The sequence below is a fragment of the Panthera pardus genome, unplaced genomic scaffold, assembly GCF_024362965.1.
Source record: "Panthera pardus isolate Hobbes unplaced genomic scaffold, ASM2436296v1 HiC_scaffold_11, whole genome shotgun sequence".
Lineage (NCBI taxonomy): Eukaryota > Metazoa > Chordata > Mammalia > Carnivora > Felidae > Panthera > Panthera pardus.
Genome location: NW_026526666.1, coordinates 32673580 through 32698884, shown reverse-complemented (window position 1 = coordinate 32698884; position 25305 = coordinate 32673580).

The following is a 25305-nucleotide window of genomic DNA, read 5'->3' as shown; positions in this document are numbered from 1 at the left end:
CTACAGCATTAAAAAAAACGCTCCTATGAAATATTTTTTCCTTGACAAATGTGTGTCATATTCACACAGAAAAACGAATATAAATCAAAATTGATAGAGATGTGAGGTTGTATTTTCCTTCTAGCCAAGGATTCTGCTAAAATTGGGGACTATCTCTCAAAAAAAGATAAAAATCTTATCACAGAAGTAGTGTGTATCAGCACTACTTACACCTCTTCCAGAGTATCTTGACCATTGATCATCACTTGATGGTGCCTGGCATAGCTGCCTCCTCCCTTATGTCCACTTACAAAATTCCACCTGACATTTCAAAGAGGTAAAGGGTGAGGGTGATTCTCGGCACCAATGAAATGTGGCTCCTTATCTAGGTTTTTGCTCATATGCAACCTAATCATCAGGGAACCATGTGTCTGAACTTTTCAGCTCTTACTCAGCTGTGAAAACTGGTCAGATGACTTCATTGGGCTTGTAGAAGCTGGTCTCATTGGCACACATTTCTGAGTCCAATCATCATTTGAACGGTCCATTTTGCAGGACACTTTCAACTCAGTCCAGGCATCTTGAATTTGTATATTGCTAGTTCTGGGAAAATTCATTATTGTTATTAACAGAACAAAGTAACACATTCCTAGGATTTGAGTTCAATGGCTTCACCTTCCAAATGAGGCCAGTAAAATGCCTTCTAAGTCCTCCAGGGACTTATCAGCTTGAGTTTAACATCACAGAAGTCTGTATGACTGGGTCCCAGAAGATGATACTCCTTGATAACATGTAGCCAAAGCAAGCCCCCACCCCCTTGCAGTTTCCCCCCATATCTTCCTGTTCATGATAGACTATTCAAATACTCTGTTTGGGTTAATCCCTCCGAACTGCCATAACTTCCTGATGGCCTCTCAAATTTCTAACACCACCAATTTAAATTATTCTCTACCCAACCTCTTTTCATACTCACTTCTCCCATGCTCACCACTCTCTGGGGGGCACATGATCTCCCTTCCTGCATTATCTCTTAACCCTCTCTCTTAAAAATAAAAAGCATTCTACTGCTTTCTCTTCCCTACGATTTCTTATAGCTTTTGCCTAAGCAGTCTCCTTCCCTGTGAAACCTCAAACTATATCCCTTCTTACAATTAAATCAATATAGTTCCCAATTTATCTGGGAAATATTCCCTCATTAATCTAGCCAATTACTAATATTATCACTGATTCCTGCCTAACCTTTTTCATCTGTTTATTCATTCAGCACATATGATTGAGTTCCTCTACTGTGTTGGGTTTTGGGCTAGCCAAAACGATGGTGATCAAGTAAGGAAATGATTCTCTCTCAGCTTCGATTTGTCTCAACACTTATACAAACAGTATCAATTATGTTGGCTGTATACCCCTCCATCTGACTTTTTATATTGACTTTTATATTATATGCTCCTTAAACGTCCTATGCAGAGAAGGCTTTGTGACTAGGCCTATTTTGTGCATCAACACACTCTTCCGCCTCCCTCTCTACCAGTACCTTCTGAAGCATCCTGGGCAGTTTTCAGTGACATGGAGATGCTCTGTTCAGCTCTAAAAGGCCTTATTACCCTTTAAGTTTTATTGTGTAAATAGCACCGTACGAAGCAGTAGCGAAGAAAATGAATCACGAGGCATGCCCCTGCTTGTCAAGCGGTTTGTAATCTTTGGTAGAAGGTAACACTTTATACATTAGACAACTGAATGGCTCAAAGACAACATGAAATAAAGTGCCAAACTGAATATGATCAGATTGGATCAATAGGGATGGTGGAGATGGAATATAAAAGCAAGGGGAAGGAAGAAATGGTGATTGGCTGGAAGTTTTCAAAAGATTCTCACAGAATATTGTGGGGCACTACATAAAATAACCCATAGGTTTCTGCCAATTTGTCATGAATTGGTGCATTTCAGTTTATCAGAGGATATTAGGGAACCATGAATGTCTGGCATGGATTTTGATGGATTTATATTTATAAGAGAAATAAGAGAAATCAGTAGGAAGATGGGGTCTTGAGGTGATCAGAGGCAGGGAGAAAGTAAACTGAAAAGCATGGGGCCTGGGAACTCTGTTTGAGATAATATAACCCTGAACTACTGGATTTATTACTATATCTCCAAAATCAAACCTCTTGCCATCAAAAGAGAAACAGAACTGAGAGGCAAATGAATGAAGGTACTAGGGACCTTATGTCCACTTACCAATTTTGACGTCAGGTCAGGATCACTCCTGTATCTCATGTAGTTTAAAAATATATCTCTAGATGTTATGAACTTACTCATTATCTTCCTTATTAAAAACGCTGATTTATGGCTGGGCATAATATAAAACCTTTAACCAATATCTACTTTTCATTTTTAATTAGGGGATTTAGGTTTTGCTGAAGGTTCACTGGTAAAGGCAGCTCATTCATTTCTGAATCAAGTTTTTACTTTTTAGAGGCCATTGTGTCTCTGCAGCCCCTTGTCAGCTTCCTGCTGGGTTTCTGTCCAAGAACTTAATTGTTAATGGCTCCCAGCTGTGCCACAACCATGCTTCTTTAACCCCTTCCTTCCTGGCTGCCAAATGGTGTTCTGTCTTTGAGAAATCAAGCTCCCAGTGTGGGCTTTTGGTAGCAATGAGAACTAATTGCAGGTGGGGAGATTTGATTCGCAAGAGAACACGTGAATCTTAACCAGATCCAAAGCCATGTCATAGAAACACCTCTGTTCCAGTCTCTAAGGTTGAGGCAAACATGAGCATTTTTATCTTCAATCTTGGGCAACAACATCAAAGATCTTTTCCCTTGATCTCGTATGTATTCTCAACTGATTTTTAAACATTTATTTCTTTATTTACTTAGGCATCAACTGCCTCCTTAAAGCTGTTATCTGTATTCAGTCCCTACTGGCAATTCTTCAGCTCCACCTTCACGTTTCTATCTTGCCTTGATGAGCTATGATCTTTCATGATCTTCAGCTCAAACCCCCAATGAGTCCTGCTGTCAAACCCTATCCATGTCAATACACCAGGCAAACTCAGAGCATCTTAACACCTGTGAAAGTCATCCAATTTTCTTTTAATTCCTGCACACACTGGCTGCTAGTTCACGTTGCAAAGCAAGGTCTCCAGTAGCCCAGGCAAAACTGGTTTCATTCCTCATTCTGTGCGTTTTGTCACAAGATTTTCCCTTTTATGGATCCTGCCAGAGAGAAAGACTTTCCATTTCCTCTACTTCTTACTCTTCAAACTCCCTTAGGAACTTGCTTCTCTTCTTCCTGCATCCTACCTGCAGTCTTCCGAGGTCTCCTGAAGTCTTCCTACTATTTTTGTCCTAAGTCCTCATTTGCATCAGTAATGAAGCTCCAGTGGCCCTTCACGCCTTCACACAGAGTCCCTCTTCCACTGCTGTTCCAAGAACCTGGCCCTAAACCCTCCGCTCACCACATGCTCCCTTCCCTTCCCAATCTATTGCCAGAATTTACACTCAGTGGTAAGAGTCCATAGAATCATCTCCTTCAGAAATGACCAACAAGCAGCTTAGGAGTTGGCTACTTAGATCATAACATATTTCTATATCTTTTTCTTGTAGCTTTGTCCACTCAGTATTTCCTTCAACTCTTTTGATGATAGCTCCCACTGGGGATCCCCTCAATACTGAAGGAAGGATGGTTCTAAAAATTATGGTATACTATTATTCCAGGCTTTGTATGTGCTTCTTTACAAGCTTTATCTCATTTAATTAACTAATTTGTTTGTTAATTCAACTAATATTTATTACCTACAGTAGCTAACATCTGTTACATATTCTGTGTTGAGCAGTGTACTATAGCATTTTATCATGTTTTCTCATTTTACCTGCACATAGTTCTATGGGAATAAATACTATTAATTCTCCACCCTCACCCTTTATGGAGACAGCAAGTAGCTTTTCAAGATTACCCAGCTAGAGGGATTCAAATGAAGGGAGTGTAATTCCAAAGGCCATGCCCTGAGGTAATAGTAATGAACAAGATAGTCATAGTTCCTGCCTTCCTGGAATTTAAACTCCAGCAGGAGGAGCCCATATTATGCAAATAATTATATCAACAATTATTGGATTACATCTGTGGGCTCTAAAGACCAAGAACAGGCTCCCATGATGGTATAGAACATAAGGACCTGACCTGATGGAGTTGAGGAAGTCTTCCTCAACATGGTGGCATTTACATTGAAACATAAAGGATGAGAATGAGTGGAATGGGGGTCAGGATGGGGGGAGATCATTTCAGACAGAAGAAAGAGCAGGGGGCGCAGGCTATAAACAACATAATGCCTGGAGCCATAAAGAATTCAGTGAAGACCAGTACAGTATCATTTTTGGCTAAATGTGTTTAACAGAAGGAAAGAAAGGAACAGAGTAAGGTTGGAGAGATGGTCTAAGATCATATCATGTGGTGCCTTGTGGTGCAGGGCAAAGGTTTTGGTCTATTTGAAGTGTAATGGAAAACCATGGAAAGTTGTTAAGCAATGACTTAGATTTGCTTTTTTAAATTGACACTTACATGGAATAAAAAAATTGGAGGCACTTGGAAGCAGGTATGTTCTATTAATTAGAAGGACATTTTAACTGGCCAGTGATATTTCACTGTAATGCCTATTTTACAGCTGAAGAAACTAAAGTTTAGAGACACTGCTTGCCTAAGTTGACATAGCTTGAGTCAAATTCAAAGATCTGAATTCAGGTCTGACACTCAAGTTCATGTTACTTTCCACCACATCAATCCCACTTGGCATGACTCCTGCCTCTCTACTTGCTAAATGTAACACTAGGCTAGCACTTAGGAGACCTTCCCCAGAGCACACACCTGGTAAGTGGCACACTGTGAATCTTAACACATGTCTTTGAGGCCCAATCTAGTGTTCTTTCCACATTGCACTGCCTCTTGTTATTAGCAAACAACACGTTTCAAAATGCTTCCTCTTTATGATGAAAATGTAAACCATTAACTCTTAAATGCCACTGCAGTCTCAAATACAATGTGTGTGTGTGTGTATATATATATGTGTATATATATATGTATATATACATATATATATAGGTATATATAGGTATATATAGATATGTATGTATGTGTGTATATATATATATGTGTGTGTGTATATATATATATGTGTGTGTGTGTATATATATATATATATATATATATATATATATGCACCTGGCCAGTATACCTCACAGAAATGTTATGAGGTGGAGGTAATATGCATTTAAACACTTTGCAAATTGTCAAGTACTATGCAGAAGTAAAGGCATTACTGATGTTTGTTATGTAGGAAAGCAGAATGCCATGGCAATTTGTCCAGAAGGAATGGGATCTCATCTCAATTTATTTTGATATCAGTTGCCAAAAGAACTTGCAGATTTTAAGGTATCAGCGTATGTCAAAGATTTTTGTAAATCAGGGACAAAGAGAACTAGTTGATATCCCTGTTTCTACCACACTCTATTACGTGGTTCAATTCTTCAGAGTTCAATTGGATAACGCTCAGCATAATTACTAGTCCTAGAGAAACCTATGTGTCCCAGAATGCCACCTGGTGTGCTATTACTTCTGCTTTGTAAAGCAACGCCATTTTTTAAAGAAACACACCTGAAGCTGAGAATTTATCTTTGCAATTTAAATTCTCAAGGAGAAAGAAACATGGGTACACAGACCCAAATCAATAGTCATCTTTCTTCCACTAAAGAACTTTTAGAGTCGTTTATAGGATTCCATTTCTTATCATTAGCCTGTTCCTAAAGATACTTTTGGTCTGACTTGATGTTTGTCAAACTACAGATCATGACCCATTGGTGGGTTCTGAAATCAATTTAGTAGTCATAAACAGTATTTTAAAAAATGAAATATGAGGAAGAGAAAATATCCAAGTGTGTTGTATATAGCAAGAGTATCGCTTTAAGGAGCTTTTGTTTCAGCCATCAACATACATGCCTCTGTACTGGGTCACAACAGAAAATGTTTGTATTACTATAGGTCACTATTTAAAAAAAAGTTTGCAACCACTGGTCTATTGGCTTCAGGAAAAAGGCGGATGTCTATACTTTCATAGGCTAGACCCATTCAAGTCTTAACCCAACTTCAGGTTAGAAAAAATGCTACCCATTTTTGATGCAGATTAAACTTGCTTCAATATATGTAATCCCTTAAAGTTTTCTTAAAGCTACACCATACGTTGTAAGTTGGTATAAGTGGATAAGTTGGTAAGTGGGGACCCAGAACTACCTAGCAGCTCTTCATGGAAAGAAACCTGCATGGATGGCTCCTCTAAGGTGGTTGGGGGAAATTTAAAGCAATAGTTAAGAACCGAGCTTCTTCAATAACATATAGAGGATGTACTGTATGCTGGGCTCTGGACTTACATGTTCATTTTATGTATTTACTGAACACTTAAGGTACTCACAGTATGCCAAGCCCTGTTCTTAGTGCTTTACAGATGTTCATTCATGTCACTGATGAGGCAGGCGAGACTGTTAGCCCCCTTTTAATGGAGAAGAAATTAAGAGATCTAGGAGATAAGAAACAACAAAGGAAATATTCTTCAGTGTTATGCTCTGCTAGTTTAGTACTTCCCCTTGGTTCCCATCTATGTCTCTTAATAAGGGCATTTCGGCATTGATTCTAGTTCAACTTCCGACCTTGTCAAGGCTGTTTGCCTGTGTGTGTGTGTGTATGCACACGCATGTGTACATGAGGGTGTGTGTGTATAAATGCGTATGTCCAACACGTACCCACTCACTGCAGTGGCGGGAAAGACAGAGTATAAGAATCCTGCCAACACAAGCCTAGAAAAAAAGCCAATTTGCATAAAATGCCAAAAAGCAGTTTCTTCTCCTTTACTCCTGCACCTTGTTTGCCTGTCCTTCATCCTGGTTAAAATAATAACAGTCAAAAGGTGGCCTTAAGCTCTCGTTCTTATACACACATGAGTATTACAGTAAAATTCAGGAGGTTAAAATCCTCTGCCATGGGGCAAAACTTTTAAAATAATTGGGCTGCGGAATGAAGAGGAGAGTGGGAAGGGATTTGAAGGCAGGGAGGCTCACATGCGAACAGGTTTTTAGGAGGCTGTGTTACAAGCCAGGGAGGAAGAACAAAGCCTTAGGATTTGGGTACAAAGGGTTCCCAGGTTGGTCAAAAGTTTAAATGCTTCCGCAGTCAGAAAAGGAAGGAGAAGAAGTTATCTTCATCTTAGAGCTAAGAGGAGGGAGAAGGTAATGGGAAAAGGACTCACATGAGGCTGATCGATGGTTATGATGAGGATCTATCAATTTATCCTTTGTGCATGCAAGTGCTACAAGTGTCCTTTGGAAGAAGCATCTGAGTGTCTAGGTGTCCTTTGAGAAACCATTTTCAGGGAGACAGAAAAGCCTCATGTGACAGAAGACTGAAACTCTTCCTCAGGTGGGAGTGGGGAATGGTAATGTTTTGGTCCTATAGGAAAATAAAAGACAGAGTTCCCAGAGGCCCCAAATCCCACTAAGTAAGTTAGTAAAAGTTGGTTATTGTTTCCACATGTTCTTTAGTGTCTACCAGGGGATTTTCAACATGACAGCCACTCAGACCTCAGTCCTAAGTGTGTGGAGGGTGGCGTGGGTGTCAGGCAGTGAACAGATAAGTCTCCTGATAACCCTATCACTCCAGCAACATCTGGTCAACTGGCTAGGCTTCCAGGGAGCCTTCTAGGTAATCCTGGCTGGCAGCAATTTCCCCTTTTCCTGACTCCTTTTTTATTTGTTTCACTGATGCCATTTTTTCACTCAGTATATGAGCTTATTAAGTCAATTTCTTATTCCCCATATTAAAGGGACAGCTCCTTGAAGACAGGAACTGTGTTATTTATGTCATAGCATCCACAGCACAGTGTCCTGTCCTACATATATTAAACCCTCAATATTTATTTATCCAATGGAAATTTAAGACCTCACAAAGTTCCAGACAAGAGGACTTTGTGCACCCCTGAAGCTCTCACTCCTGTCCCTTTTTCCCCCATTGCTTTTAAAGGCCTTCTAGTCCTTTTGATCATGTCACAGTCTTTTGGGACATTTGTAGGAGATGACCTACCCACAACCCCAACTATGGTCCCAGCTCTGCTGTGGCAACTCAAGTCAGGAGCCACTGTGGCTAATTTGGGCACACACAGAAGATGGCTGCCCCAAACACATAGGTGGCCTGCTTCTTGTGTTCATTGACTCACTCTTACATGGGTACTTCCCTTAGGTGCAGAGCCAGCTCCAGATAGTAGATCTCTCAAAGGTGGTTTGCCTTTTCTCTTTGGAAGTTCCATGCATAGCTTTCCTGACATTGGGGTTGACCTCTCAGAAGTATGATGACCACAGGCTACCATGCCCATGAGCTGCCATACCCACAGGCATGGAAAGAAACAAGGGTGGTCTCATCAGCTGTTGTGCTTATGTGATGAATAAAGGCCACAGACCCTGAAGGTCCTAAGAGGCGTGGCATTTCCACACAGGCCACCCATTTGTGGCTACACTTTGGGCTACACTTCAGCTACACTTTGGGCTGCAGGCTGACATCAGTGCAGACTACATGGACTACTCTGTTACTTAGAGGTAACAAGGTGCATTAAGAGAGAGTGCAGGGAAATGCCATCAGTTCCCCACTTAGCGCTTCTTCATACATAATGTTCTAGTGTGAAATGTCAGCTTTAGCTTCTACAGGTTATCTGTGTGTGGATAATTTATGAAGTGATCTGCCTTAAAAAGAAAAGTGGATTCTGGAGGCACCTCTGGTTTTGTGGCTGAAAACACCAGGATAATGGCATCAGCAGAAAGGAGTGGTGGGGAGGTGAGGAAGGGGTCAAGAGAGAAGAGAGTCTATAACTTTGCATGTACAGTTAGAAGCCCCAAATCCCTCTGCCCCACATTCAACCTCCATGACGCTTGTAAGGGTCTGCAAGAATCCCCTACATCCATTCCCTCTCAGAGTGTGGTCAGCTTCTCGACCTGCCAGCTTTCTCCATTTGGATTTTTTTTAAACAACCCATGACCCAGTGTGTTGGATGCCAGTCCTTCATCAAGGATGGATACTTTCCTAAGTGCAGGGTGAATAAGCTCTCTGTGACTTCACAAACAGTAAAATCATCCTTCCTGCCCACCTGTTTACTAGTCTTTTGCACAGTCCTTGATGCAAGGTGAGTTTGCTTTTTCTTCCGTTCACTGAACAATTATTTTTACTGAGTATCTATTTTGTAAGCGTCACTGTGCTAGGTGCTGATGAAGCAAAGGTGAACAAAATAGAGTCCCTGCACTCAGGATGCCCCCCCGGGAAGACAGACACACAAGCAAATAATTTCAGCATTATCTCAGTGTGTTTTATGCCAGGTTGCTATGGGAACACATTAGAGAGGCCTTTACCCCAGTCTGGGGAGGAGGTGGTCCAGGTAAGATTCCAAAGATAGTGATGCTTGGGCAGCAGATGATTAGGAGTTAGCTTGGGAATTGTTGGGAGGAAGAGGATGCTTGGGCAGCAGATGATTAGGAGTTAGCTTGGGAATTGTTGGGAGGAAGAGAAGGGAAGAGCAAGATGTGTATGTTCCCAGCAGTGGTCAGCTTCTGCAAGAGCCTGGAAGGGAGGAAAAGCATAGCCAGCCTGAGGAAATGCAAATGGCTCAATATGGCTGGAGCATCGAATTAAGACTGGGAAATGAGACATACAACAGGCAATGAAGGCCACAGGAAGGAGCCATGGCAAGGAGTTTGAACTTATCCTGAGGGCCATGGGGAATCACCGAAGCGTTTAAAATGGGGGACTGACCAATCTGGTTTGCATTTTATACGGATCTCTCCAACTGCAGTGTGGGGAAGAGAGTGGAATGATCTAAGAGACTGGCTGGATGGCCATCACAGTAATCCAGAGGAGAATGTGGAGGGCCTGGCCTAAGGGGCTTGCTAGAGGGTGGTGGGGATTGCTAGACACAACAGGATGTGGTGTGGACGGAATGGGGGAATGTGAGGGAGAAGCACAGCCAAGGATGACCTCTGGGTTCCAATGATGGAGTCCTGCCAGCTTCCCAGCAGGCTAAGTAGGTGAGATATGCAATCATCAGGTACAGTTTCCTTCTTACTTTTTCTCGCATTTTATTCTTTTTATACTATTTGTGCTTTTATAGGAGAAAATAACATTAATTCAGGTCTTGGCTGTGATATTTTTCTAACTTTGAAAAGCAGTAGTAACACATAAAGATGAGGCGGGCTAGTAGAAAAGTTGGAAAAAATACTATTAATTTTTTCAGGGGAAAAAAAAAAACCTATGCCATATGTAGAAAGTTTCCAATTAGGTTAATGTACCTTAAACTGTATTAGTAATTAAGTGCTTTGGGTATTAAAATACCTAATCTAGCTTCAGGCTGTTTTTGATAAATCCTTTGACATTTTCCCAGCTGAGGGGGAGAGACAGAGCAGAGGAGGCCTCGCCTGGGATTATAGAGCTCTTGGCTCTATTCCCCAGCTTTTAGCAGCTTACTGTGTGACCTTGGTAAAGCTGCTTTAGATCCCTAGCCTTTAGTTGCCATATCTGTAAAATGGCAAAAATAAGAATAAGGCAACATGACTGATCATGTTAATAACTTCCTCTAACACAGGGCTTGGAACTCAGTGGGATAGGGCTTTTTGAGGGGTGGGAAGGTTAATTTGGGTTTGGTTTTTATGTTATTTATTCTATTTAGGGACATAATAATCTGTAAGTAACAGAATACCTGATATTTCTGACTTCAATTTTTTTTTTTTTTTGTAACCTAACAAGAAATTGGAAAACAGATAATCTAGGATATCCATACAAGATGGATGGAGCTATGGTAACTCAACCAAGTCAACAAGAACCGAGTTCCTTCTTTATCTCCACTCTGATAGCCTTCGTATTTCTTATTGCCAGATAGTGACTGTACCTTCAAGCATCACCTATATTCAGTGGAAAAAGTAAGATGGTTGGTGCTGGCTTTATTTCTGCCATTTGTTAGGAAGAAAACCACTTTCCCAAAAGCAGCACTATGATTGCCTCGGACTCCCATTAACAGAACTGCAAACCCCACACCCACCCTCTCTCTGCCTGATCTAAAGGAGGCTGGGAAAGTGAGTGGGAAAGCACTATGGAGCTTTTCCTGCTTCCACAGTGAAGGGGGGCAAGAAAGGAGGGGGTTGGAAAGAGGTGTTGAGTGAGCAAATCAACAGCATCTGTCACACCTGCTAAACAGGGCACCATCAAAAGCAGGAGAGTGAATCATTTCTCAGGAAGAAAAGTATCGAAGGTTAAGCCAGAGAGGAGACTTTCAAAGGGAAGCCCCTACTTGGGAGCTTGCTTCAAATTTGGTGGGACTTTAGTGATTTCTTTTGTCCAAATTTGTGAAAATCTGGCTCACCCAAGAAGGCAAATTATAGGGAAACCTGAATTCTTTATCGAGGAGGTAGACCCAACAATGAATAAAAAGCACAAGTAGAGAAAGGAAAAGAAAGAAAGTGGTATCCATGAAAGTTAGATGGGGGCCAATTCCTAAAGAAGCCTCGTTTATCTCTGACCCTTCAGATTTGTTCATTGTGGGCTGTGATAGCAGAGAAGGAAAGAAAAATCAAAACCCTCACCTGTGTGATGCCCCTGAAAGAGTTATTGACCCAGCATTTGGGGTCACAGGGGTTGAAGGGTCAATACAGTTGAACGTGTTCCCAATTCTCATAGCGGTTGGCCTTCCGAGGTGCATCGATCCTCCACTGTTTCCCTGGAGAGAGCCCTCCTCTGCTTATAACAAGATGGCAGGGAGTGTATGAGTGTGTTTTCTCCATCAACTTTGAATAAAGTCTCAATTTTCCTTTTCAGATGGTCATTTAACAAAGCTTATTGTTCATGCTTATATGCCTCAGGCAGTCTATTAGGACATTAGGGAAAAACTGCCCACCACTTTCTTTTTTCTGTTTTTTTTTTTTTTTTTTTTTTTTTTTTCACCCAGAAACAAAACATGCAGAACTGCAATTTCTATTCCTAGAGAGAAGGGACAGTTCCCAGGTCTGACCACCCACCTATACCTCCTTCTCTCCTTGGTTTGTGATCCCACAATCTGGTGAGCTTGATTTGTACTGTGGCTGGGAAGTCTCTCCAACTACAGACCATCTTTCCTTTAAGCCTTTACCAGCATGTAAGCTTCCATAGTCAGTGAGATTAAAAAAAGAAATCCTGTTTAAAGAGTTAGCTTTCTTAATAAAATTGTCACTTCTCCTTTTTTCATGTGAAATATTTTCCTGCAGAGGGGATTGTGAGTATTTCCAAATATCCCTGGTCTGGCTCATGATCCCAAGTAGATTCAGCAGGGCAGGGGTAGAGCATGTAACTCTCACATGCTAGTCAAGTAACAGAGGGGCTCTCAGACAGAGCTCAGTGAGGAGAAGCAGACTCCTTAGCTGGTGTAAGTAAATTGGCAACTTAATTTCAAGGACCCAGGAGAATTACCAGGGAGGCTTCCACTACAGAGCAAAGACTTGTCTGTGTATTTTTGCATGCATTTGTGCCACTACTAATCTGTCAGCCTGCAATGCAATAGCCCGGTTCTTTTACTAGACTGAGTATATCCAGGAGAAGAGAAGGAAGCTCACACATAATTAAGACACATTTGTGAAGACTACAATGAGTGAAATTAAGGTTAATAAGCATTAACCTAACTGGATACATTTTCATATCATTCTGCTAACAATTGCTCCAGTGACTCGAAGTCAGAGAGATCACACTCTGAAACTCCATTGAACAGACAATGATGCCCTTCATGAAGTTTACATATCAATTTCCAAGAGCTTTATCAACTCATGGCAGCATATTAAAGGCCCCTAACATCATATTGGCCAAAATCTATTTGACAGTATAGGTTCTAGTTCCATTATCCTTAAATTCTTCCAGAGATGACACATGAATACCTCAGAATTAAGGGTAGAACAGGAATTCTAACGAGATTGTCTTGGTGAATGGAATATGGCATTGGATACCCATCACCATTTCCCTTGTGATTTTCTATATCAGGGTCAAGGAGGGAGGATGAAGTGGAAGCCAGGTAAAGAAAGAGTAGTTAAGAAAGCAGGGGTTTCTTATGGAATGAGCTGATCTATTTAGCTTCTAGTTCTACTTAGACATCCTAATGTGTTCACAGTATCAGGCCTTAATCTCCTCTGAGACTATCACCATCTAAGGGTCTGAGCCACAGCAATTCTAAAAAGGTTCTCAGGTTTGGGAAGCAGCCTTTCTGAATTTATGGTTGTGGGTAAATCAGTACCCTGCTCTGCAGTGAACTGAGAGAGAATTATCTCTCTCTAGGATTTTTCAGATTTCCTTCAAACTTTTTTTGATAGTGTTGTTTTGGGGATTCCAACTCCTTGCCAACCCTATGTCATCTAACAGAGGTACGACCTGAGTTAAATGAACATATATTGACCTAATATACACCCATTTAAAGTCAGGGAAACTGATACAAAACTTTCTATTCAAATCATTGATCAGAGTTCAAAAAGAATGCTCACGTTTACATTTTACACATTTTATTATAGTTATTCGGTACTCCCTGAATGAGGAACATCATTCAGGAAAGGTCAGTTGCTTATTTATGGCCCCTTTCTGGACTTATCAGCCATCTTGACTACACTGACTATTGTACTGGTGCAGCCTCTTCTCCTGGGCCGCATGAGAAGTCCTGAGACTCTTCTGCTGACAACACGCCCACACAAGCTATTTGTCTATACTCTGGGGTTTGGGGCAGTAGGTATTAGCTTTTGGATGAAGAACTGCTAGGAAATTTTTCTTCTAGGCGTATCCTTTGGGGGCAGTTATACAGGCTTTTTTTTTTTCTGGTAGCCATAGCTCCCCCTGCTGCCCAGTTAGGGGTAAGAGAGGCCACAGTAATGTGAAATGAGACAAAAACAAAGCCTACTGGGAGTCAAGGCTCCAGAAGGCAATTTATCTCAGGTCAAGAGTCTAGGACAGGCTTGGGTCTTTGAGGATGGGTGTGCAGCAAGAGAGGGGGATGGAAATTTAAACATGGAGCTACCAACTGTTACGTAAAAGTCAAAAATACAAGTAAAAGAAAACCTTAGATTCAGGCGCAAATGTTCATTAATGAGCAAGTTCTCTCCTCCTACATCAAATGCTTACTTCCAGTTGACATTGCTCTTTTTGCCTTCTAGTATCAGTACCACCAACTATTCAGCTACATAACCTCTGCCCGTTTCCCGATCTGCAAAAGGGGTTTATCTGATGATTCAATTTTAAAAATGTATATATTTATCATAATACCTGGTATTTGTATAAAAGCAGACAACACATGTTAGCTGCTGTTATTATTCTAGTTAACGTACTTTGTTTAAGCTACTGCTTCTCAAACTTGGCTGTGCACTGGGATCATCTGGAGAATTTTTAAAAATACTGATGCCTGGGTTCTATTCACAGAGATTCTGGTTAATTGATAAGGGGTGTGGCCATAGCATTAGGGTTTTTAAAGACCCTAGAGAATTGAAATACATAGACAAATCTGAGATTCACTGATCTAGGACTTCTAAGCATCCATCCTCAGAGACTAATGTCTCACAAGGAGATGGTCTCCTGTGCTAGGTAAAGTGAGAGGAGGGGCACCTTCATGGCTCAGTAGGTTAAGCATCCAACTTCTGCTCAGGTTATGATCTCATGGTGCGTGGGTTTGAGCCCCACATCAGGCTTGCTGCTGTCAGTCAGTCTGTCAGCACGGAGCCTGCTTCAGATCCTCTGTCTCTCTCTCTCTCTCTCTGCCCCTCCCCTGCTTACGCTTTCTCCAAAATAAATAAATATTAAACAAAAAAGTGAGAGGAAAAGTGTCAGACTAGCTATGGGGCACGGAGAAACCTTCTACCTCTGCCAACGAGGGGTCCCTGGATCAGCAGTAGCTGAATCACTTGGAGACATGTTAAACCCCCAGGTCCCATTCCAATCCTATTGGATTAGAGTCTTCATTTTAACAAGGTCCTCCTATGTTCTGTAAACACATTCAAGAAAAGCCCTGCTCTAGCTCACACTGTTTCTTGTCCCTCTTGCTTTGGCTTCTTTTATTCATGATGGAGAATAGTGTTAAGCATTTCTGACAAGGAAATATCCTTACAAAAAAAGTTCCTGGTCTTTGTTTCAATAATTTCTTCAGATTCAAATCTCCTTAGAGCTATTTTTTTGGCTGCCAGATGTAGTTTGAGTTTTTAATACCTGTGTCAACTCACAAGCACCCACTTCATGTCTGCGGATGGGTTTGTACCGGTCCTCTTACGTTGTTTCTAAAAATATTCTTTTTTAGGGCTAGTGCAAATGCCCTGACCGGGCCAACTTTGGTCTATTGTTGAGACTGGGTTGACATATGATAGAGGATCTTTGGTACATCACAGCTAAGAGACCAAATTTAGAGGATGATTCTTATTTACTAAACGTTCAGAAAGGAAATAAAATCCTCCATTAGAACCCAGTCATTAAGGTTAACAGTAAACCATAAAATGAATGGAATGTTGGCCCTGTGGACAGGTTCCTAAAAAAGACAACACAAATGTTTTTAACTAAAACGTGGGGAGACTGGACAGAGCTTTGGAAAAAAAGGAGGGGAGTACAGTGAGTGACTTAGAAAAAGAAAAAACCTCACAGGAATTTAACTTTTATAACATTAGCATAATTCTATGACATTAGCACTTCTTTCTCCCTCCCTCGCCCACCCCGTTTCAAAAAGAAAAATATTTAAACATGAGTTTTAAGAGATTTTACACATGAATTTTCAATGATGCATATTGAGATAGAAATAATACAGGAATTACTACTGCTGTCTTCACTTTTTTTCTCTCCTATCCTCTTGCTAAAGACACAATGCCCTCTTTATGATGCTTTTATGTCTATAAACGACTTAGGGGAAGACACTGAAACCAAATCTGTAAACGTGCAAGGCTCCTGGATTGGTGGGGAGGGGATGGAGTGAGGGGGAGACACAAATTGCAAAGAGCAGAATAATCAGATACAGAGGGACTTTGATCTTCTGGAGACCTAAGCTAATAGATGTTAAGTGCAGTTCAGTGGAAGTAATAACCCATGAAGAAAACAAAATCTGCAAAATGATAAAATGCTGCAGTCTACTGATCAAGGAAGACATTGGAAAATTACTATGAAAGCATCCTTAGCCCAGCAGATCCAAGGTGAAGAAAGGGCTGCGTCTGCCAACCAGCAGCCAGACATTCCAGGCAGACTTAGCCGTCTCCCATTTTGTGGCCAGATTAACACTCTGTGGAGCCTGAATGCTTTCTCACTGAAAAGGCATGGACTGGCACCATCACAGCCGTGGGTTTCGCGATCTCTCCCAGTGACGCCATAGTGAATCACCCACGGCTGGCCGTGCACTCTGTGGGGGTGTTTTGGGGGCAGTTGTCACTGGGAATCAGTTCATACAAGTAAAAGAGTTTTTCAATAGTCTCTAAATGAAATGATGAAGTGCTGGTCATTTTTTTTTCATTATCAGGACACAGTTAAGACTTATTAGATATCTTTCAAAAACTTAAACTCTTACCAAGCGAACTACTCAGAAAGAAATCGTGAAATTATGGACATTGAAATGCAAGTTTAAAATCCTGAAACTTCACAAAAGGGAACTCCTTAACACAAGCTTAAGTAATATTTTATCATGCATATCCACTTATCGAGTGGTGACTGCATTATACACATAATGCAAGGTAGGCAGAATTAATTTTTGTAAAAAATTTTTTAACACTTATTTTTTGAGAGACAGAGAGAGACAGGGTGTGAGTGGGAGCGGGGCAGGGAGAAGGGAGTCACAGATTCTGAAGCAGGGTCCAGGCTCTGAGCTGTCAGCACAGAGCCCTACGTGGGGCTTGAACTCACAATCCATTAGATCATGACCTGAGCCGAAGTTGGATGCTTAACCGGCTGAGACACTCAGGCACCCCAGGACAGAATTTAATGGGTTTATCGACCCATTAAACTAAAGAAAATCTAAACCCCGAAGCAGTTAGGTAAGTTTAGTCTGGACAGACTCTTACTCTGGAAAGAATGAAAACAAAGAAGCAAACAAACAAGAAAAACAAGCAAAAAAGCCACCAGACACTGTGAATTAGAAAAAAACTGGGAGAAAATGAAGAACATGTTTCAAAAGCCACACCTTCCTACATGTTATGTAACGGCTAATTAAACATACCGAATACATTATCGGAGCCACACATTCATGTGTTTGGTTCGGGTGGGAGCAAACAAATGAAAATAAAGGGAAGCCATGCAGTTGTAAGCTAAACACGATGTGGACAAGCTGTGCTGGGCACAAGCCTTGGTCCATCTTCGATACACTTACTTTAGAACACTTAAAAGCAACATCTTGCTTAGAGCATTCTTCTTATCAAGAGAAAAATTGAAGTTGGCAAGCCTCAGATAACAATACAGACTAGCATTATTGATGGCCAAAAAGAAAAGAACGTCACATTATCCCACTGACTCGTTCCAATGCATTTAAACTCTCAGGACTGTGTCCTCATGTGGAAAAGGGTATTGGTCAGCATCTACATGTATCCTTGGGAACCGCTGAGCGGTCCCTCAAGGGAGAGACTTCAGAGACTGGCCCTTTAAAATCTCTCTTACCTATGAGGACAGCTGAGACAGGGCCCACATGACACCAAAGGGAAATGAAAACTGCAGGCCATTCCAATGACTGTTGGAAAAGATATTCTCTAGAATATACGCATTTATTTTTCAGACAAGTTGAATCCTTGTTTTGACCTCCCGCGGTAGAGGCCTGGCTCCCATGGCGGACGAACGGGGTGGTTCAGACGAGAAGTCACAGCCCCTGACTTAGCAGTGTGCTCCTCAGCCTGCCGTGTCATGCGGCCGCTCCCCAACAACCGTCCTTATCTATTATATGCATATAACACAATTTAGACTAAGCATGCTGAGTGGATTAACTAATGATTGCAAACCACTTTGGAAACAGAAAATAGCCCATACGTGTACAGAATTACTAATGATTAGATAATAGAGCGTCCTAAATTTTACTTTTAATTCAAATAAACCTTTTCCTGATGATGAAAGTTGTGCTATTAAACTAAAGACTTTTTTTTTACTAGAGGTTTTCACGGTATTTTCATTTGAGTTGAATTTCTGTTCTTCAGACCCATATTTCTGCCAATTTCTGTCTCTTGTGCTTTCTCTGGCACAACCGAAAGAACAAAGTTAATAACAGAGAAAGGACAAGCTTTAAAAAGTGCTGCATTTATCGTCAGTTGTAATTCTGCTATTAAACGGTCTTGGCATTTGGGAAATTCTTCTCAATCTTACTTTTTTTCTTAGACAAAAAAACAGAAAACATGGAGTTTATACTAAAAATAATCCTTCTCCATCTTTCTCAATCTTCTCTCCTTTTGCATACAAGGTTCGGTCTCCTACCTCTGTAGGATAGCACAAGATAAATCCTGAGCCTCTGCTTCTCCTTTAACTTTTCTAGAAATAACACGTAGTCATGTTCTTTCACACACACACACACACGCACACACACACGTACACGCGCACACAATTTGTGTAGAATTATTCTTCACTCTGATTTCTGCCTGTGGAACAGATTGAAGATTTTACCATCCAAAACCCACAAAGAGAAAACTCCTACTGTGGTCTCCAGAATTTCCATTCAGTTGGTTCGCCTGCCAAGTCCAGTGACCAGTACCGCCGCTCCTGATGGTGGGGAGCATATGGTACTGCTGTGAATAGTTTTGCTCTCACTGCTGTGAAATCCCACGCCCTCCTACAGAATGTGTTTGGAGGAGCAAATGGTAAGTGTCGCTATTCAGCACAGCTCCTTCTCTGCCTATGGAACCCAGTCCTTTAAACAACAAAATGAAGACATAACTGCACATCTTCACAGGCACGGGTTTAGTATTCAGCTTCGGGGTTAATGGTTACTGTTACTGTTAATTGTTGTTTCTCCCTGGGAAGGGGGGATCACCCTTTACACATCCTGAACCGACCAGGATCCATAATGGTAAACCAAGCACCCGTCATTTTTGTTTCTCTTTATCTTCCGCTTCTTCCTTCTCTTCCTTTTACAAAAGGAAAAAAAAAAAACCTGAAAGTGGATGCAGTCTCTAAGTTAAATTGGGGCTCCAGAGAGAGCACTGGACCAGGAGTCAGAAAGCCTGGAGGATCAAACAGTAGCTAGCCTTGAAACCTTGGGTAAATGTATTCTGTGCCTTTTCTGTGAAGCAGATGGTGTGGGCCCTTAATGCCCTTTCTAGTTCTAAGATGATATGTATTTGTCTAGTGCAATCCCACCCCACTCCCAACCTCACCTCCAGGAAAATCTCTTTCTAAACTACTCAAAATACATGATTATCTTTCATTTTGTAACACAGCTTTCAGGAACTTACTTGGTTGCTTGTTTCGGGATTATTCACCTCTAATGTCAAGTGGCTCTTCTTTATGTTTAGCAAAACTCTCTCCTGCTGCAATATAAGGCCATGTTTCTCTTCTTCTATTTCCTGTGAGAGCACAGAGCAACTCGTTGGGAATCCTGCTTATAATAACTTCTCTTATTCCCGCGGACTCTTCCTAAGTCACTCTATGCTGTGGCCTCTGAGATGTGTGTTCTAACGTCCTCATGTCCCTTTCTCCTCCTCCTATGCCGATAACCATGGTCACCACTCTCCTGCTTTGCTGACACAGGTGTACGCTGGGTTGGGGCTGTTTGGAGGGCTGGGCATGATTCTGTGGGTGCCACGTTTGTGGGTGTGCGATGAGAAGGAAGAAGAGAGAGCAGACGTTCCGCTGCTGATGAAGAGGGCTGTGGAAACTTAAGTCGTAGACATGCTTCAGTGGAGGATGAGGATTTGCCCAGATGGGAAGCCTCAAGTACAGAGGCACTTGTACATCTACTTATGTTGAGTCTCAATGATGCTGTTTATGAGTGAGCTATTCAAATGGAGGGAGAAACCCTCAGAGAAGGAAAAAATAACAGGTTGGAGTGATTATGTACAGGAGGAGAGGCCCTAGTGGAAGTCTGGGGGGAAAGGAAGAAGGGGATAAAATTAAGAATGATTAATGGCGGGTCTCTAATGGTTTCATTGGATCCAAAGGAACAGGGCAATACCACGTAAGAAACACTTGATGCAGGAAAGGGGCATAAGTGTTGAGGAAAATACATCATTCTACAGATGCTGACAGTCTCTGAGGATGGGGAAGAATCCCTCAAGAACAGAAAGGAGCTGCCCTCCCCCCTCCTCCACACACACACACACAAATGTACCCTGGCTGGACTGGCTTCTTCTGGTCTTGCTGGGAAATTCCCTGAAGCTGCATTCTAGAATAAGTGTCCAAGTAGAATAATGGTCCTTAAGATGGGAGTGACTCCAGAATAAGGGATTTCAACTTTTAGGAAGATTTAAGTTAGAGAAACAGGCACTCCTCCTCTAAAATATAACCTTAAAAGTGCTGTAAATTTCAAAATATTTGCCTGAGAATCTGAGAACAGGTCAAATTTTAGTTGCCTGAGACCCAGCTTCACTCTCCTCCTAATCTACACCCCTACCACTTCCCACCTCCTCCACATCAAGTTAGAATGGCTATAGGGTTTAAAGTTACTTGTAACAGGTTGCACCCCCATGTTTATAGCAGCACTATCAACAATAGCCAAAGTATGGAAAGAGCCCAAATGTCCATCGATGGATGAATGGATAAAGAAGATGTGGTATATATATATACAATGGAGTATTACTCGGCAATCAAAAAGAATGAAATCTTGCCATTTGCAATTACGTGGATGGAACTGGAGGGTATTATGCTAAGCGAAATTAGTCAGAGAAAGACAAAAATCATGACTTCACTCATATGAGGACTTTAAGAGATAAAACAGATGAACATAAGGGAAGGGAAACAAAAATAATATAAAAACAGGGAGGAGAACAACACAGAAGAAACTCATAAATATGGAGAACAAACTGAGGGTTACTGAAGGGGTTGTGGGAGGGGGGATGGGCTAAATGGGTAAGGGGCACTAAGGAATCTACTCCTGAAATCATTGTTGCACTATATGCTAACTAATTTGGATGTAAATTTAAAAAAATAAAAAAATAAAATTAAAAAAAATAAAGTTACTCGTAACAGGTAATAATAATATCTATGGTTTATGAAGTTCTTAATCTATATGCCAGCATCATGGTCAGCAGCTCTTCACATGCATTTTCACATGGAATCCTCACAGCGATATATGAAGCGGTCACAAACATTTACTTAGTGCTTTTTGGACATCAGACAATATTCTCAATGCTTTATATATACATTAATTGAAATTGAATTAGGTACTATTACTACACTTTTGTTTTTTTATTTTTTTACATAGGAGGACCCTGAGGCACAAAGATATAAATAACGTGCCCACAAAGAACTGGTAAGTGGCAAGGTCGGGGTTAAAAACTCAGGTCTAATTGATCTCATCAGGCTGCAATTTCTTCAAGAGTAGCAACTGCATAGATTTGTGAACTGTCACATCCTCAGTGCCCAGATCACAGTAAACTCTCATACGTGACGGTTGAATGATTGAAGACACAGCCTAAACCATTATCCTCTATGCAGTACCCAGGCCCTGAGCAAAGAGACTTTCCCCCAAATCAAGTGAAACACAACCAGAAAGCAACAGCACTAGGGAGAGTCGTTCACTCCGTCATCATTCATTCACCAAATGTTATGGAGCACGTACTATGTGCCAGGCCCCAGCCTGGGTACAGGTGGCACTTTCTTTTTCAAGAGAGGAAAGGCTATGGGGACTCACCCCAGCACCTCCCATACACAGGCAGGCTTGCCTCCAACTTTCCTCCCCACCCTCTTTGTCCCCCACAGCTAATACAATGGGCCCAGACACATGGGGAGGGCGGCTTTGACCCCATGCAAACCACTCTAAACCTTGTTTTCCATCAGTCTTAGGCTTGCAGGACCCACCGGGGATAATGACTCAGTGCCGGGGAGAGCATGGGGGCGCATGAAGCAGATCTCAGAGGGAGGGACTGCAAATTGGAGGCATTTTATTGTTTTCTCCTTTTCACTCTGAAAACTTTCCAAAAAGAGAGATCTATTTAAGTGGCTTGCAAAATTCATCTTAAGGTCAGCTCTAATTAAGTTGGGGCCTGGCAGCTGTATGATTTCAGCGTTGTTACACCGCTGCCAACGTTGAGCTAGGTGCTCAGCTTCGCCATGAGCAGGGAGCACCAGGCTGCCTGCACAGTTCTCAGCCTCCCAGGCCCACCTGGCCACTGGGGAATGTGCAGTGGGTGAGTGCCAGAGAGAAAATCTGTCCTGCGCTTTGGAGGAAACAGACTGATGCAGCAGTTCGGACTTCCAGTTTACGGTAAATTTCAGGAAAACATGGTCATCCATTGGGTCACACAGTAGACACTCAAACGAGCTTCTCTTCTCTTTATTTCCATAATAAGAATATGATGTTAGCAATAGAGAATTGAATTGACACAATGCCTGACACATAGCAGGCATTCAGAAAATTTGTGTACGATAATAATAATAAAAAAGGTATGAAACGATGGAGAAAATAAGGAAGCAAAAAAGTCAGTGTCTGGTCCCTTGGTTTTCTATTAATTAATATGACAAAAATGTGGAAATCCTCCCTCTGGGGCTCAGTTGTTTCCTCTACAAAACAAAAAAAGATTAGATGAGAGAGGAGTTCCAAAATTCCTTCCTGTTCTTAAATTTCACAAGTGAAATTTTACATAGAGGCAGTGTTACACAGGAGAAGGAACAGAACGCAAAGCCCAGAGCCCACAGGCAGGCGGGATTTAAGTCCAGACTCTGCCACTGACCAGCCATGAAAGCCTAAGCGTGTTACGCGGCATCTCTGAGCCTCAATTGCTTCATCTGCAAACAGGGATGGTAAAATGTATTTTGTAGGCCTGCAGGACAATAATGAGAGAATAAGTCAGTGCCCAAATTATAGAAGGCTTTAAATAAACGGTAATTAAAAAATAATAAACCTACTTAAAGCCCGTTCTTCTTTGTAGAACAGTGCTATGGCCATTTGGGGTAGAGCGTGCTAACAGCCCCCATTCCTTGCTGTATCTGTGCTGTTTGGTGTAACTCTGCAGGGCTCTCCCAAACCTTGACTCAGCTAAGTGACTTGTCTGGCCAGTAGGATATTGGCAGAAAGGCTGCAAGCAGAGGTATGAAAAGCATTCAGACTGCTTTTTGTGACTCTGCCATTGTCATGAGAAGGATAGGCCTAAACTAACCCAAAGGTCCTAAGAAAACGACGGCACATGGAACAGAGCCACCACTAGGCATGACCAGTCAAGGTCAGTCAAATCCCGGTTAACTCAACCCTCAGAAGCTAAATGAATGACTGTTTAGAGCCACTGAATTGTGGAGTGGATTATCATGCTGTAGTTTGATAGCCACAGCTAACTGATGCACCATTGGTTTAAATTTCTTTTTTTGACATTTATTCATTTTTCAGAGACAGAGAGATAGAGTGTGAGCAGGGGAGGGGCAGAGAGAGGGGGAGACACACACAGAATCCGAAGAAGGCTCCAGGCTCTGAGCTGTCAGCACAGAGTCCAATGCAGGCCTCGAACTCACAGACCGCAAGATCATGACCCGAGCTGAAGTCGGACACTCAACTGACTGAGCCACCCTTTGGTTTATAACAGAGGACAGGAGATGAAGATTGTTTTATTTTAAAATTGGAGTTCATTAGTAAAATTTGCAAATATATTTACCTTCCCATATATTGGCAAACATTCAGATATACTTCTAGATAAAATTTTGGAAGGAGAAAAAAAATTACTAAAATTATCTTTCTGGTTCAAATGACAACTTTAATGCTGTCTGAAACATTTTAATTTGCTAAATTATGAATGTTTGAAAACTTGCCGTTAGGTCTGAGTATTCAAGCTTTAATTTAAGATTTGGGAACTTTTAGTAGAGAGGGACTTAATACACACAGGCCCAAATCTGATTACTGAGCACGTCTGTATGTTGTTTCATGCCATTGTCCTTTTGTAAAACTTACACATTTTAGTAACAGTTTTATTCACATTAACGAGGCTTTAAAATAACAGTGTCAAAAGGTGACCCTTGGGTCAACAGGACCCTTTGTTTACAAGGTTAGCATAAAGAAGAAATTCACTTTCCACCTTCTGTGTAGGGAAAAACCCCAGTTCTTCCCTGCTGCGTCTCCCTCCTTTGAGTCTCCTTGTCTACTCACATGGGACTCACACTTCTGGTCACCAAATGCATGGAGGTTTTTTTCCCCATCACAAGAAATTCTCTGTAACACTAGCTGGGCATCCTACACTGAACTGAATTCTGATACTGTCTACCACGAGACAGTGTCAAATCCCATAAGGTTTAAAGCCAGCTCCACACGACTGCCCCTCACCCACTTCAGATACCATTGGATCAAAGGTCCCAATGATCCCCTCCTTGGGTTCCATTAATTTGCCAGAGCAGCTCACAGAACTCAGAGAAACATTTACTTGAATTTACCAGTTTATTATAAAAGGATACAGATGACCATACAGATGGAAGAGACGCACAGGGCAAGGCATGGGGCTTCCACGCCCTCTTTGAGCTTGCTACTCCCGCAGCATGGCTACCTTTTTACCAACCTGGATACTCCCTGAACCCCATACTTCTAGGACTTTCGCGGAGGCTTTGTCCCATAAGCATATCCATCCATTAACTCCATTTTCAGCCCTTCTCCCCTCACTGGAAGATGGAAGGGTGAGACTAAAACTTCCAAGCTTCTCATCATGGCCTGGCCTTTCTGGTGACTGGCCCTCATCCAGGTGTCATCCAGGAGTCCAGAGCCCACCCAGAGTCCCCTCCTTAAACAAAAGACAACCCCCCCCCCCCAAACCTTTGTCAGTTCATGAGCTCTGTGTCAGGAACTGGGGCACAGACCAATATATATTTTTCTATCATTTCACAGTTAGACACATCTCTTAGAAGGAAGGACACTGGAAGAAACCAATCACCTCCAAACCAGTATAATCATTTGTTAAATAAATTAGTGTGCTAGTCTATAAAACAAGAAGCCACATTCTTCTGGCAGGACTGAAAGTAGCTGGTAAGCTTCTTCAGGGCAGGGACAAGGGCAAAAATGCACAACGCAGCCATAGAGTTACTTGATTAGCAGAAGATGAATGCTCTTGTCGGGAACGGCAAGTTAGAACCTGCTCCTCGTTCCTTAGGACCCAGACCAAATGTTACTCCACCAGGAAGAATGTATTCCTTTCTCATCTG